Genomic DNA, 18246 nt, shown 5'->3' on the forward strand with positions numbered 1-18246 from the left:
TAGGTATGCAGTAGCATGACCTGGCTTAAGGATGTGGGTTCCAAAACCCAATTACTTGTTTGTATTGAAGAGTGTCAGTCCCCATGTATTAACCAGACAGGTACAGATTGTAAGAGGAACACACCAATAATATGAATCAATCTCTGGACAGGCTGTGGATTCCATACAGTCGAACAGCATGCTTTCGCCTAATGGGCAGCCATTCCCAATACTGTAGGCATGTAATCCGATGTAATAGGCATCACAAGGTAATATCATAGTCCTCACTCCCACCCAGGGGTGTGAGTGCCAGATGCAAACACCAAATGCATTGCATTTGCAAGTGCGGGTGCAAGCAGGTGTAAGCCTGTTTGGCCACCAGTATGCGAGTATTACACTGGTGAAGCAATGTAGAGGTTAACTGAGTGTATGAATCTGTAACCGGAGGTTAGCATTGCTTAGCGCTGCACAAACACACGCACACCCACTCGCAACTGCTTTAATGTGCCTTAATCACTCCGTATCCAATGGCCTTGTTCTGCCCAGCAACAAAATAAATGGCCTCTGCAAGGCTCAAAACCAGGACCATGCACACACAGCTATTGTGATTTACCACTAAGCCATGGCAGATATACAGACATTGGATCTTATCACAAACATATCATCCAGCGCAGTCATTCAACAGTATAGAAAATGTATTCTATCATGTAGATGTATGTGCGTGCATTTATGTCCAGATATAGATACATACATATATATAGATATATCAAGAACATCCCATGTGACAACAAAGCATTACAAAGGAATGAAAAGGGAAACACCAGCAACGCCTGTGCATTTTATTTTCATTAACACAACAGTTCCTGTCCAATCATTATGTGAGAACAGTACTCTTTCAAGGTGCTGTGTGTAACATCATCATCATGAAAAAGGTAAATGGGGTAACCATAGAGGGACCGGTAGTGTTGTGTGTACAATGGGGTCATCTGCATCACTTGTACCTGAAACCTTTAGGAATCATGTGCATACCAGGATCATGTGCCTGAGAGACAGGGGTGAGGACAACTGGAATATGTTGTGAAGCATATTAAAAGGGTCACATGTGTCCAATAGACACATGTGTGAAATGAACAGCTATGTATGGGGCAAATGTTGTTCTAGGAACCAATTGGCCTTTTGTTTCTGTAGGGTGAGAGTGGGATGTGGGGGAAGGAGAGTAGGTATTCTCGTGGAGGATAGGTTGCATAGGATGACAGACAAGACAACATACAGGGTTGGTATATGACACATGTGGGGGGATACACCTTGGACAGGGAGGGGTGTTCGGCAGTCACAAGCCCATGAGCACACAGATGGAAACAGTGGGACGGAGGTCTCCAGCCATGGTCAGCCACCACTGCACCAAAACAGCTGCAAAGGTGGCAGTGCTGGGGGTTGTCTAGGAGGGACAGGCTCACCCTATAAATGTGACACTCTGCCCTCAAGCTGGTGTATCTGGCCTCAAAAACCCTTATTAAGCCCCCTATGCACCACGTCCAGGACTGTACGACAGCGGACATGTTCCTGTCTGGACCTGCTCGCAGGGGGGACAAACCCCCATACTCAGTGGCGATTCCACCAGAGGTGGAGGTCCAAGGCTGGGCCCCAGATGTGCTGGTGCCCAGTGCCAAGGCTAGCTGAAGTGGGACAGGAGGTTCTGCCGGGACCTCCAAACCCATACAGCCTATGGTGTTGCAGTTTTAACACAGATATGGCTTAGTAATAGTCAACAGCATTCAGGATTACTTATAACAGCATGCATAGATATGGCCATTTACCCAACACAACAGATGGTATACTTTTGCAGAGGGAGCACAACACATGCATATATACTGCATGACATCTGTACAAAGTGTAGAAGACTTGTGACTGCAGCTATGAACAGTGGCCCATTATTGGCATGTTACTGAAAACCCCAGACAGTGTCTGTCATACCACTGTTCCATGTGACATATGTCCAATCAGGGATGCGATGGCAGTAACCCATCACTATCACCATATACTGACTGCAATCCTCACACTATGCTCCTGCAGTTCACAGATGTATGCTCCGTGAGTAACACAGGAAACATGGTTCCACACACTGACCAGTCCACAGATGGCCCTACAGATGGGGGTTCCCTTATAAACAGAGCACTGTCTTGTCAGTTTTAAAACATGCAGAATAGCCGTTACCACACACAACTTGTTAAACTGGCAGTAGTCTCAATGAAGCATAGCTACACTTACATGCTGTAGTCATGTCTGGCACATCACCCTCCAGCCTTTAGGCTATTTCCCACTGCGTATGTTGTTTGAGGAACATCCAGATATCATCTGTGATGCTGTTTACCAAACACCAGATCCAGGTACCACTCACAGCAACTGTCATGGGCAAACACCAACATGATGTTCCTAGATATTGTACTGTGTTTCCATGCGATTGGCTATGGGGACATCATCACAGCTGTTCCACATGCAATCAGCTAGAGGAGGGCTTCAATAGGTGCAGAGGCCATCATCTGATCATGACCATCACTTACAAAACACAAGCTACTGCTGAGCAGGTCTACAACTCCACATCCACCAGAGAGTGTGTGGGAGGGACAGACAGAGGCAAAGTACATCAGAGAAGGGCTTGGAGACTAAAATCTAAGCATTGTCTGTCACACACCTACCAGTACAGGGGTTCAAACCCCTGACTGACTAGTCATTACTATTACAAATGCATGCAGTTACTCCATGTGCCCAAAAGCTGACATGATGGTGTGCTGTAAGAACATATATGTGTGCTGGTGAGCAATATCTGCAACAGAGATATAGTAGACATTCATTAGGTGTAGCACACATGGCTGTCCACATGAACGGATGCCATTGTCAACACAATCACACTCTCTAATGGACTCACATTGACACATTTTGCCAGGCCCACAAATACACTCCCTAACTACTTAGTTTGCCACACTGCAGTAATACACAGGTACTACATGCACCACAGGGGATATCCAGAAGTTCTATTGTCTAGGGCATGTGAATGTGTCTGACATCAGTCGGTATGCCAATGGGAGTTATACTGGGTGTGACTGTGGTTGGGAACATCATACCCCATACGCTGACACAAGGTACCAGTACTGACATGTATGTGTGCATTGCTTCATGGGTGTATAGTGGTTGGCTGTGCAAGATGACTGTACAAGGCTGGGTGAGGGGTAATCCTTGACATTACACCACCTGACAATGGTGTGCAGTGTGGTACAGGGGTGTAGTGTCTGCAGTGTCCCACACAGATGGGTATTGTATGAACTGTCCCGACATCCTGGTTACCATTATGTATGGCCATTGCTTTGCAATGCATGCCATGTCTGTGTTTGATAGTCCTTGACATGGACATTGCCTGGGATGTGCACGCCCCACAATAATGTACAGTGACATGTACAAGTGTACCTAGTTTGGCTGGCACATGTTGTGTACACAGACTGTTATCCTCAGATATGCCAATACTGGCCTGGTGTGGCAGGACCTGCTTATAGACAGCAGGTTGACCCTGCACCTGCATTGATAGCATGATACAGGTATTCCCTGATGTCAGTGGCATCAGTCCAGACATGGCACACGACCTCTGTGGATCACATTTGATGGCACCACTTATGTTGCAGGCATCCAGTGGGGAACATAGTGAAGGCACATTGTCCACAATCATGTGCCTATTGTATGCTGTACAGGGTGCTATGCCCTCTGCAGCCCACTGCAATCACACCATGCCTACTATCTGTCATCAATGTGCAGGGTACTAGCAACATAGCGGGATATTCTAGGCAAGTGTGTTTGTGTATGACACATGGGTTGAGAATGTATTCCGGGTAATAGTAGGGTTGCATACTTTGTGCACCAGGCCTTTTTCCAGATGTAGGGGTATGGCTTGCCAACACAGTCCCTTGGCTGACTGACATCTGTACTCTTCATGAGGTGGACATTGTGACATGCAATACAGACACCATATAGGAAAACTACAAAATCCGCTACCCAACATGTCCAGTGGTTAGACTCACAGCCACCTCCACACAGTCTCTGATTGTCAAACACACACACACCTGCCATGTCTTGGAATAGAACCCCTACTGAACATGTTTATCACACTACAGCATTATGCAGTTACAGCATGCGCTACGAAAATTACTGGGTTACAGCAGTCCCAGAGGTGTATTACTTGGTGGGTGACAACAGCAGGATTGCCAAAGGTGGTTATGTGAATTGTAAAGAGTGTGCATACTCTAAAAAGCATGGCTCTTTTTTCAGACAGGCAGGCAGACACACAGTTGGCCTTTCTTGGAATAGAACTCCTACCTAACTAGTTTACCACACTACAATGTTATGCAGTTACAGCACGTGCTATGGAGATTACTGGGCTACAGAAGTCCCAGAGGTGTATTTCTAGGTGGGTGAAATCACCAGGATTGCCAAAGGTGGTTATGTGAATTGTAAAGAGTGTGCATACTCTAAAAAGCATTGTTACCTTCTCAGGCAGACAGACGCACACACACACACATGCACACACAGTTGGCCTGTCTGGCATTAAAACACCTACCAAACTATTTTAACAGACTACAGCATTACGCAGTTACAGCACATGCCATGTAGATTACTGGGTTACAGCTGTCCCAGAGGTGTATTTGTAAGTGGGTGACATCAGCAGGATTGCCAAAGAAGGGCATTTCAAGTGTACTGCGAGTTGTACATGTCTGTTACCTGCATGTACCCACTGCTTACTGTCATAAAAACACATTTACACCTGCTTACAACTGTCTTATGCAGTCCTAATTGACAGTATCAACAAGGCTTGCACATCTTGAGCCCTGGCTCATGCACACTGAGGTCACTGGACGTACCACTAAGCCGTCTGGGTTGTATACATGTTGAATGGAGTTTATAATGCACATCTTACTACAGGTATTCCACAGTACTGAAAACAAATGGGACAGTCACTTTGTGTACATATGTACAGTACCCTTGAATGCACTGTACTCTGTGAAACAACAAAGACAAGTCTACATCTGTACAACTGTCATAACTACAGATATATATATATATATATATATATATATATATATATATATATATATATATATATATATATATGCACATACGGTATGCATATACACAGACACAGCTATAGCTATATATACATATATATATATATATATATATATATATATATATATATATATATATATATATATACACATATACACACACACACACACATCTGAACACCCTTTGTGACACAGAAGGGTTCCAAAGAAACTGACATGTACACAAAACAGAAGCATCTTTTGTGTTATAACATTTAAATCTTAAGCAGTTCACCAGAAAAGGTATGGTTGTTGGGTATGTGGAGTTTGGGGTGGGGAATGATGGCTAATGTAATTTACCTCGGGGATTGTGGAGTTAATGTGGGGGAATGATGGGTATGGACTTACACCCTGGTGACCACTTCTGTGTCACTGCTCAACAGTGGCACAGGAAAATAATGTACCCATCTGTAGTCGTGCTTGACTGTGTATTCTTTACCATTCCTAACTATGTAATACTTTGTAGACACTGGTCACCACAGATGGCTACCATGGTGTGCTAAAAGACATTACACATGTGTATGCCTGGCTACAGTGTAGGCACACACACAAACATGCACACACTTGCCAGTATTGTGCATGCACATCTTGCCTATGTAAAGGTAATTAGTACAGTGGTATGCAGTTGGGGTATGTGCCACACAACACATACAATCACACTTACTCTGATTCCACTTCTGAGCTGGGTGATATCACAGGACTGATTACTGGCAGTGGGGAGGGGGGAAGAGAGAGGTTTAGCAGTTGACAAGGATAAAGGCCAGTGCCAAAGGTGGTATCTCTTTGGAATGCAGTAAAACCCGCTGTCATAACAGGATGCAGACACAAATACACACGCACAACCCCTTGCTGACACACACACTCAGGCATTTGTTGACACAAACACTCAGGCATTTGCTGAGATACACACACAAACACACTCAGCCATTTGCTGACACATGCACTCAGGAATTTGCTATCACACACACAAACACATGCACACAGTTGACAGTGGTGGAATCACAACTCCTGCCTATCTGCAGATTACTATTACAGTACTACACAGTTCCGAGACTCGCCACAAAGATTACACATTCCAAGGCAGTCAGAATGCCCTTCTAAGATTGAGGACAGCAACAGGGAGACTGACAGTCACAAAATACATAGCTGTAAACCTGTGTGTTTAAAGTAAGTGTCCATTACAACCTGTATGCACAAATAAGACACATCAACTGCAGGTAGACCTGAGAGGTATAGTTGTAGCACAACAGGAACCTGAACTTGAGTATGGCCATCTGTGGAATGGACAACTACTATCACTATACAGGGTTACAGTGGGCATGCTCATACACTTAGTAGCACAGGGCCGTTTGTGATGCACTATGACTACAACTACACAAGGTTATACTGGGCATGCTCATACACTTAGTAACAAAGGGATTGTTGGATGCACTGACTTAAATTACACAAGGTGGCAGTGGGTACGTTCATACACTTAGTAGCACAGGGTTGTTTGAAATGCACTCTGATTCTAACCACAGAAGGCCACAGTGTGCATGTTCATACACTTATATGTACAGAACACATTGTAATGAACTCCTATTGTAAACACACAGGTTTACAGCTATGTATTACCTGTCAGTATATATGCACATCATACTGGTTTACTACCTGATACCTGTATGTGGCCCGTAAATTATATGTCTGTGTCTGTGCTGTGTGATACATATGCATACATGTACATGAAGTGCTGACATATATATGTTAAGTATACACATTCATGCATGTGTGGATGTGACAAACAATAGGTTACCTGGGACACACAGGCAGATGCTACCTACAACATGTGTCACACACCTTGCTGCCCTGAAAGGCATACATTGATAGCAGGTTGTGGACAGTGGCATTATACGTGGAACAGTGGCATATGCAAGCATACCATGTGAGCCACATTGTGCAATGGTACTGAGGTGCAGATGTCAAAGTGACCTCTCCCAGCTGTGTTAGTTGTTCTCATTATTAGCAGGACTGCTACCATAAGTATATCTCACATTGGTCATATACACAATTTCTGCTACTGTCCGTCACCTTACATGAGGCATTTGCTACCAAGCACATTACTGCCACTCGCAGTGATGTCATGGTATGAGCGGCAACTGCTAGACCAAAACAATACGCCAATGTCCTGCTGTTATTATGAGGTTGTCCAGTGTCTGTCATTCTGGGCTGTCATGACTGAATGACAAGCCTTCAGCACAGAGCACATGCATCCATGTTTCATGTGTGTGTGGATAATACCTAGGTCGCATTTACCCATATAGCCGCATTCCAAGGCAAATGTCCTACACCCAGAAGTAACACCCTGACACCTACAAGACAATTGCATTGGATGCTTATGCTAACCAGTGCTAGATGGGTGGTGTTAGTAATCCATTTGCTCAATGTAGAACCTACAATGGGGAATACTGACATCTGTGCAGTGAGGAACACCTGGCTGAAGGCTCTGTAGTGCACAATTGCACTACCACCATATAACTCAGATCCATATCCAAGTAGATAGTCAGCTTTCCTTTCATAACCAAGTTGCCAAAGTGGTTAGAAAATCCTTCTATGTGACCCATCTGATCACGAAAGGGTTTGCATCAAGATCTAAGGATATAATGGTGCCCCTCTACTCTTCCCTCATCAGACCCATTATTGAGTATAATGCACCAATTGGCATGTACCTGGCTAGACATCTCCAGCAGCTGGAGAGACCACAGAGGTACCTAACCAAGAGGATTACTGGCCTCAAACAGTTGCCCTATGCAGCACGATTGAAAAAGCTAAAACTGTTCTCTATTGCATACAGCCTTCTCAGAGTCGATCTCTGTCTAACGTACAGAGCCATGTCCAACCCAGAATTGTTGAACATGCTCCATCTTAGCAAAACCAAATCTAATCAAGCTACACGCTCTAGGGATATAAACCTCAACACAACAATGAATAGAACATGCTGGAGGGATAGATTCCCTTCGCAGAGACTTCCCTTACTATGGAATAGGGTCTCAATCTACATAAGACAGAGTCCCTCACTATCACTCTTCAAGAGGAACCTTGATGATTGGATAAGTAACAGAAAGTTCACACCAGGGATCACACCAACAGCACTACTAGATAGGGGCCAAGGGTACTAGCTGCTAGTACAAGGGTCTAGGGAACTACTAAAGGGGAGGTGAATACCGCACAACATGGCTGGGCTAATATATGCCTTTGGGCAGATAGCCCAGTACCAACCTATGAACCTATGAACGTATACATGTGGGCCATAACAGTGGTATGGACCATTCCAGTTGGTGGTGTCCACATATTCATAAAGGCTACTCACATGCAAAGACCACTACTCCAACATAACTCATCACAGATGAGTCAGGTACAGGTGACAGTGGCAAATGCTGCATTCTAGGTTGTATCCTCATATACATCCACCACCTTGTCCCCAGACTACCAACACACATCCATATGTGGTATGACATAGTATGGAAGATCACCAGATAACCCTCAATTGGTAGACTGTACCTAGGCCTACATCAACTGTGCAAAGTACTCATGTACAGGCACAGCTGCATAATGTGGTATGCAATGCAATAATACCACTGTTTGTAACCAGCTCAGTTGTACACATACCAGGGTCCCTCGGATGTTGTCAGCATTAACACAGTTGACTGTTGCTGTACACCAGTAAACAACACCCTCATGGTTGGATATGACCTAACTGTACCTGCCCTGGATATGTACATCCCACACACATACAACATAAATGACATTACCATAGCTTTCATTATCCTTTCTACATACAGGTGGCTACAGTCATTACACACATGCACATGGCAGATAGCATGCTAACAGTACATAAGGTTTGATATCTATGTTAAGAGAGGTAATATTCCCTCTCTATTGGTCACACATGACACCTATCATATCATACAACACCCCATGTGGCATGCATGTCATTAGACATGTCCACCTAATGCAATGCCTACAAACATACCCAAATAACAGGATCATAGGACCTACACAGGGCCTGTATTGACAGATGCAGGGAAATCCAGCTCTGCTCTGTATGTTCCTGAGTAGTCACAGATGATATTTTCATGACATGTACAGCCATGTGTGGCCACAGCTCCTACATATACCCCATGTCAATGATTGCAAGCCATGCATGCTGTGTGCTGTCTGGACATTAGCCTTAGTACCACACTAGCCAGTAAGTGCTGGAGTGAGATGTTTACAAGCCACAGACCTTGCACATGCTTGAATGAGTGTACTGCCTAGCTCTAACAGAGCACATTGCTGGCACTCTTCCAGTAAGCATGAGGTGTGTGTGGCAAATATGATGTGCTCACTGTTGACCATTACAGTGCCCTGGCTTCACCATGGTACTGTCAAGTAACAGTTTGTAGGAGCAAGACATGGAATAATGATGTGTGTGTCTCGCTGATATGTGCTGTTGTCATATATGTACACTTGGCTACTCGGTGAAGGTGGTGGTGTCCTACCAGTACATGAATACAACATCCATTATGGTGTAATGCTCAGCTATGTTTCACAAATGGCATGGGGAAGGTGTGGAATGTATCCATTTGACCTGTTAGGGCACTTACTGATGTAGACCGCATATGTGTACATGTATTGATGTTTGTGTGGATTCCATGTGTGTGCAGTGTCTGATGTCTGAAGGTAACTGTTGTCTTAGTACATCATGCTGTTGCAATACAGCCTCAACATTGCCAACTGTATATGGTGATATGCTATAAGTACAGTAAGCCGTACATGTGGTATTGGCAGATGTTTGGACATGACTACTAAGTGGTGGGGTTTCTTTGCAGATGAATGATTACTGAGGACAGCTCACTGGTGTGTTACAACCATTTCTACAATAACCTGTGTAATTGCTAAGGTCAGGTTTTGTTAATTGAAGTGGAAGACAGACAATGTAGAATGCAGTAAGTGTGACACTGAAGGCAAACCACATGACACCTGTAACAGTAATACCTCTCCTGTGCATATATTGTGCATATATCAGCATAGTTGGCAAAGGAAAGAGTCAGTACACTTTGTAGCAAATGCGATAGTGCTGTACTTCTGTAATACCTATCATGAGATAGGCAGGTGTTTGATTCACAGTACTGGCACATGTGGGTTTGTGTGTGTCCATATATGTCACGTATGGTTGGGAATACATTCCACATGTTTTCACTCTCCTGAACACTGTTGTTGACACCAGTACAGAGTGAAGTGCAGAAAGAAAGGCATAGGCAGGTGGTTGAACATCACACATGTAAAGTGTCTGTATGTGTGTGACATAGGTGTATATCTTTGTGAATGCCACAGTGTGTGTGTGTGTGTGTGTGTGTGTGTGTGTGTGTGTGTGTGTGTGTGTGTGTGTGTGTGTGTGTCTGTGTATGTGTGTGCGAATGTGTATAGCTGTCCGTTTGTATTGCTGTCCGGTCCCTGGAGTGAGGCTGTATTTTGCCATAGTGAAATGTTAATGCCCCCCCCATCCACTCAATGCAATCTAGCATCCCCGTTGATATCATCAATAATAGATGGGCATTCTAACCGCCTGTTAACATGTACACCCTGGGGTGTGACCTGTTCTTACATAGCCTACTGATGGACCCCGCTCCCCACATACACTCACTGCACTGCACTGTAGTTTCTCTGTCGATGTCCTCGATCTTAGGCCATTCCGACTACCTGTACATGTGTAATCTCTGTGGAGCATCTTGCAATTGCGTAGTACTATAATGATGATATTCACATAGGCAGGGGTTCTCATCCGAACACTGGCAACTGTGTGTGTGTGTCAGAGTGTGTGCTACTGTGTCTGTGAATCCCTGAGTGTGTGGGTGTGTCTGTGTTTGCATGCTGTCATGGCAGTGGGTATTACTGCTTCCCAATGAGAAGCCACTATTTCCACTGGCCTTTACCCTTGTCATCCACCATACCACTCTTTTACCTCCTCCCTGCTCCAGGTAACTATACCTGCGATGTCACGCACTATGGATGTGATGGCTCTGAACACAGTAGCTTACTACACAGCTATCATGCTCTTGGATCATTAGAACAGTAAACATAATTGAAACATGGTAGAATATAACTGTGATGTGGAAGCTACAAAGTGCATGCAGGTATTGTCATACTGACCTGTGGGTAGTCAACATGTACATATGAGACACTAACTGCAAACACCAACATCCTCCAGCACATGCAACTACACCTGAAAGAGAAAGGCAGAATGTCAAGATCAACATGCTGTTAATGTTGTTACACATGATACATACTGTCAATCATACAAAATGCATTCTAAAACTGTAATATATGGTATGTCTGCTGCCTGTCAACACTACTCAGCAATATTAATCTACAATTGTCTACCAAGTATGTTCACCCTATGTATCAGACCATATGAGCATGTCCCCGCACCGATGGTGTGGATGACAGGGATGCAGCACAGGCATCATCATATGCACAGGCTGATAATGTTTGCCAGAGGCCTAGACAGCACCATTGGATGACATCATGTGTGTGTGTTAGCGCCTGTGATATCAATGGGTGTGTGTGGATGTTATGCATATGTGTGTGTGTGTTGAGGTGCCCTACATTTGTTTCCAGTGTGTGTGTGTGTGTGTGTGTGTGTGTGTGTGTGTGTGTGTGTGTGTGTGTGTGTGTGTGTGTGTGTGTGTGTGTGTGTGTGTGTGTGTGTGTGTGTGTGTGTGTGCATGCATGCACACAGGTCTGGTATGTGGCTATTGACAGCTGCAGACTGTACAAGGCAGGTTTCACAGTTCAAGGTGTTTGGCCATGGTCACGTGACCTGCGTCTGCCAGGGGTTGCATGGGCACTACCAGGCAGAGGTCCAGATTGGGTACTGTCTGATGACAACACATGTCCACTGGAATCGTGTCCCTTTTGGGACTGTCCAAAACCACGTGCATGTGGCCTGCTGTGTCCTGGTGTGGACTGCACAGCACCAGCTGCACTGCTGATTCTACCACCACTATGGGAGCGAGCATGTGCAATGTTCACGTAGACCTTCAACAGGTGATGTAGCTGACCTACATCTATGTGCCCGATGCCTTATTCTCACCAGATGTTCCAGCACAGACATTCCACGCTCAAGGATTGACATGCCATGGTCATGGACTCCCACCATGTCACCCAATCATCTATCCAAAACATCTGCAAGATGATGGTGAGCATTTGCAAGTGCCTGGATGTTGTCAGTTAATGAACGGACAGCAGCCGTCTGAAGCCTCAGACCTTCTCTTTTGTGCCATTTAACATGTGCCTGTGCCTCCATTACAGCCTGAAACATGCATCTGGTGACTCCAGCTGATGTGCTTTGTCTCGCAGGGGCATGTTGGCCAGTGGTCCTCCTATGAGCAGTGCTGGGCACATGCCAAGCAACTTCAGGCTCAGTGGTTGAGAGACACCCACCTCCACAATACCAGCTAAAGCTTGTGGATGGAGGTCTGCAGGTGTCCCCAGGTTGGCCAGTAGCTCCTCGGTACATGTGAGTGGGGGCTGGGTGAGTGGCCTCCCCACCTGTTGCACCTTGTTCCCTGGCGATTGCATTAGCATGCTGTTTCACCCGTCTTATGAGGTCAGTGCAGTGTTGGCGCACCTGCTGATAGGTGCGATTGCAACCACCAACATCATTTACCCTCCTGCAGAGTTCCTCCCACAGGTTATCCCACTGCTGTGCATCCTGTGGCACATGGCTGAAGAGTGTTGTATGGTTGTCGAGGAGGTATGGGACGAGGACTTCATCCTCCAAGTGGCTGTACATTGGCAGCCTGCTACGTGGCATACCTGGAAGACATAATGATGGAGACAGGTCACAGTAACTCACAGAGAAGTACAGAAGTACAGCTGAACATACATGTGTATCATAATTATTAAGATTACAAATACGTCTTTGCAAACTTACATGACACTAACACCACTGACATGCATAAGTCACACACATTTGACACTTACTGGTGATGTGATGTTATCACCATATATGTGTGTGTGTCATGTGATGACATTGCTCATACACCATGTGGCTGTTGTCTTGACATGGGGATGTCTGTTTGCCTTTACTAGTGTCTTCACCTATCAGCACATGCCTGGATGTGTTCACATTAATGTAATTGACCTTAATGCTGTGCATATGTCACATATATAGTCATACATAGCCATTAGGGACATGACCTGTGACCCTGAAGACTTGCAAGCATGCATGTGTTTTGCCATATACATCTACATGGCACTGCACAGCTGTGTAGCATCCTGCCATGTATTGCCTGTGTTGCACATGTGTAACACATGGGACAGTAGCTAGCCTGATGGTATTTGAAGGGTTGGATATCAACTATAGCATGTATGGTCATAGTGATCTAGTAGGCTATATGCCCTAGGCCATTTATGAACCTAGACAGACAGGCTACCTAGCTGTAGGCAACAGACAGGTAAGTTTCAGTGGCCAGTTCAAGCAGTGCCACAGAACTGATCCACAGGGTTACTGATATATTTGGCATGTGATCATCACACCATGTCACAGAGAGGGGTGATGTGCAGCTTCGCTGGACTGGGATGCATAGCATGGCAAGAGTATGTTAAGTGTATGCGACAGAGATCTGTCAGGCATGTTGTGATCCTTCTACTAGAAAGGTGGATGTCCATGAAGTATGTGTTTATTTGGGATCAGGATGTGTTGTGTATCATGTCCAACACCTCTGGGTTATACATGGCTTTATTCAGGGTAGGCTGCATGCTACATAGTGCAGTTAGGGATTGGAAAGGCCATCTACACATGGGCAATAACCCTTAAAGGAAATATGTGATCTATTATGGGTCACATGGGTGTTAAGTATGGCTGAGCAATTATCCCAATATTACTGGATGGCACCCTGTCATGATTAGGGGTGCCACATCTGACTACCTGTCTGGTGTGGTGAAGTAACTATCAAAGGAAAGAGTACTGTCCAGCTGCATCTCACACACACAGTTGCCATTATGTTGACTGCTGCCTAGGTGGTAGTTCATGGGTACAGGGTTTGTAACATAGGGGATGATGATACAATACCTAGCTGTCAGATTGTGGCCATACGTCACACACCACACATCTGACACACTAAGGCCCTTCTGTATGTTGAACGCAGCACACATTGAGTCAACTATTGCTCCTAGTTCATAGTCATCTGCAAACATCAATAGGCCGATGCCTTCTGTGTTAGTCTGTGTGGTATAGATAACAAAGAGGGGGAGTACCAGGAATGAACCCTGTATTACTGTGGCTGGCACTGGTTTGATGTGCTTGTATTAGTCAGACACCTTATGTAGTGCTGGTTCTGCCAACAGTCCAGTTGCCAACCACTCCTGTGACATAGGAATATACACCTAGTTTACTGAGTGTAGCTGGAACACAGTATGTGTGATGGTGTTCTATGACCTGGCAAGGTCAAGATATGCAGTGGGAATCAACCCTACTGTCATCTACATCTGTACTGAGTACATCAAATACACTGATCACGGTTCATGGCCTTACAGACCAGACTCAGCAGGGTAGCTGTGCACTATTTCCCATTATCTATGGTGTCTCCCCCTTTGTGGGGTGTGATAACTGTTGCTGTGCACCATTCGGTGTGTACACAGCCTGACATGGAGCTATGATTGAACATGATGTGCATGTGGATAGCTGATTGATCTTACATTTGTGCACGATACACCCTGGGATGTTGGCAGGTTCCATGAAAGCTGTATGTATGGCTTTAGAGAGTGCAGCTTGTACTTGCATAGTCGTTATTACAGGGGCCCTGTAGTGTACATGGATATATTACTAAGTGTACCTGTTGGGGGGGAAGTGGGAGTGGGTTTAGGTTCTCCAAGACTCTATCTGGATGAATGGGTGCTATTTCTGTAGGTGCAGTACTTCCCATGCCATAGTGCTGTGCAGCACGGCAGGTCTTGTCATTGCCATTACGATTAATGACACAGCTATAGAATGCTCTGCGCTTGGCCTCATAATATGTGGCTGATTAGTTTCACAGTAGTTTTGTGTGGTTTTATATGGTGTATCTGCATCTTACTAAGGCTGACCAGGGATCACCTACACTCATGTGTGTTCACTCTTGCAACAGTTACTACCTTCTGTGGTACAGTTTAAAGCATGGTACCACCAGTTTGCCTTCTTGTTTGTGTTGGGTTGAATCCTGGTTCTGTATCAATGGCACAATCACTGCACATATGTGATTGCTTAAGGTTCATTTGGGTAGGATTTAGCATTTGCACATGCTTTGTCCATCTGCATGGGTGCCATGACAGTCACCACTCTGCTCTTAGGAAACATAACATTGGCATTGGAGACTGACTATGCATAGCATACTCTTAGCCCTGTTTGTGTGACTACTGTGATCCAGGTCATTGGGGTCAATGAAATCCAACATGCATTGAGCGCAGGTGTTGGTACATGAGGAGTCTTCCCAGTTCATAATGGAATAGTTGAGAGTAGCCATTATTATGGTTCTGTCTCAGACCTAATCTTCCCCATTACAGTGCATTATGACAGTTGGGAAATCTGCAGCCTGGTGGGTGATCTGTCGCAAGGTGCAATTTGAATTCCACTTGGCACAAAGGTAGTTGCTCAGCATAATTCATCTGAAGTTATGCAAGTGCAACTAGCGTGGGTGGTGTACATATCCTTCAGGAATATGGACACACCTGCGGCCCGTGTGTTTCAATAAAGGATAATGGGCAAGAGGTGAGGTATGTGTTATAACATGGTCATGCAGGTGTGATCTCAGGAGCATTGAAACATGTCTCAGCCACTGCACAGATATGTTCTCCATGTTAGGGATTGACATATGTGTGTCCATATAGTGTTTCTGACATGTATCATTGCGTAGCAAGACCCGCAGTTTATTGCTTGGCTGTCCCTGTAACAGCAGTGGACCTTCACTTGAACTGTGCATGATAAAGGCACTATAGCGGAAGCATGAGCCCTAGGCAGTATCCAGATTCCCAGGGGTGACAGGTGCAGGCCCTGTCTGTCAAAGCATCATGGTCTGTCAGCCATGTTATCCCAGGCAGACAGATACTGGATACCCTTTGACTTGCACCACTACACTAGACAATTGTGGAATACAATCATTTTGTCCCTGTACTGCAGTATCATTCTGTCCAATGACAAAATGCTACCCAGGCCTTGGGACATACCTGCATGGGCTACAAGACCTGATAGTTCCTACATGTGTTTCCATGCAGTCTAGGCTACTGCATCACAGGTCCTGCACAACAACATGGAATACGCCCAGAGCCATGTGTATAGTTCAAAAGGTATCTGAGTGTATGGGTATGTGGCTAATCGTGGCAGACAGGCAGCTGACAGTATGTATGCCCTCGTATAGGTTGGTGTGTAACATAGTGCTAGAGTTTGCATTCACACATGAGTACTGTTGGGTATGTTTCCAGCCACATGTTCTGAGGTGTGGCACAATTATGCAAACTATGTCATACAATTTGTGTATTTCGGTGTCTGTCTCTTCCAGCTTGGGGGGGGGGGTCACTTGTTTGGCTAGATACTTAGAAGCATCTGTGAATGTGTGTGATTTCTGGTAGTGTGTGTGGGTGTCCTTACTGTGTTCTGGTAAGGGTATGTGTTGGTTGTGTTGATGAGATGCATGTGTTAACCTACATCTCATGACTGTCCAATCCAGTCATGGCTGTAGACTGGGATGCCTTCCAGCTTAACCCTGTAGCTGCATCCCAAACAATGTGTGGGGCATGGTGTTAGGTGGGTTTGGCAGTGTACATGGCATATAGATTACATTCCCCCAGGATGGCCACATACACAAAGCTGACATTAGTAAACACCAGTAGCTGACTAGTGGACATACCTGTATCAGCATTCAGTACTACAGCTACCAAATACTATATTTAGTTTGAGTATTGCTTATGAAGATGTTTTAGACAGTGAAGCTCACATGTAAATATTTGTGTTGTGGACGTGACAACACTGGCTATTACAGAAACATTGTAGCTACCTTTAGCAGCAATCCTCCTCTGAGGAGCACATCACATCCTGTTAGTTGATTACAGATGATGCAAGTGTCTACAGGTCTGTTTCCTTCTCTGGGTATATACTCACATATCCACCAGGACCATGAGCTCTGTTGGGCACAGACACCCACTCTCCAAACAGAGTAATGTATCAATAGACTCTGATGCCACTATCAACATGATCAGGATATAATCAGATAGTGTAAGCCATCACCTATGAAGCGGCTATTACACATGGGCAGCTGTCTCCTACATCTTACACTCCTACTGCAGATGTTACACTGGAGTTAAAGATGATATGCAACCTGTTTCATTACCAGTGCTGTGCACTACCTTACATACAGTATGTACAAGCGGCTGTTAGGTTGCCAATGAGAGGTTGGGCTACACAAAGCTGGTAGTTCAACCAGTGTGTCTCTACACTCAATATCCACTCTATGTAGGTGTGCACATAGCCATTTGGCCCAGCCCTGTAACAAGGGTCACTACACATTTGCATAACATGTACACGTGCACAGCTGTTATTGCTTGCAAATGAGACTAGAGAGGTCCAGGCCTGTAACAAGGGTCACTACACATTTGCATAACATGTACACATGCACAGCTGTTATTGCTTGCAAATGATACTAGAGAGGACCAACCCTGTAACAAGGGTCACTATACATTTGCATAACATGTACACATGCACAGCTGTTATTGCTTGCAAATGATACTAGATAGGTCTGGCCCTGTAACAAAGGTCACTACATATTTGCATAACATGTACACAGGCACAGATTTTATTGCTTGCAAACGATACTAGAGAGGTCCAGCCCTGTAACAAGGGTCACTACACATTTGCATAACATGTACACATGCACAGCTGTTATTGCTTGCAAATGATACTAGAGAGGTCCAGCCCTGTAACAAGGGTCACTACACATTTGCATAACATGTACACAATGCACAGCTGTTATTGCTTGTAAATGATACTAGAGAGGTTCATAGGTTCATAGGTTGGTACTAGGCTATCAGCCCTAGGGCCTATACAAGCCTAGCCATAACAATTCCCTGG

The sequence above is a fragment of the Protopterus annectens genome, chromosome 1.part0 (assembly GCF_019279795.1).
Source record: "Protopterus annectens isolate FY-2018-M chromosome 1.part0, PAN1.0, whole genome shotgun sequence".
Classification (NCBI taxonomy): Eukaryota; Metazoa; Chordata; order Ceratodontiformes; family Protopteridae; genus Protopterus; species Protopterus annectens.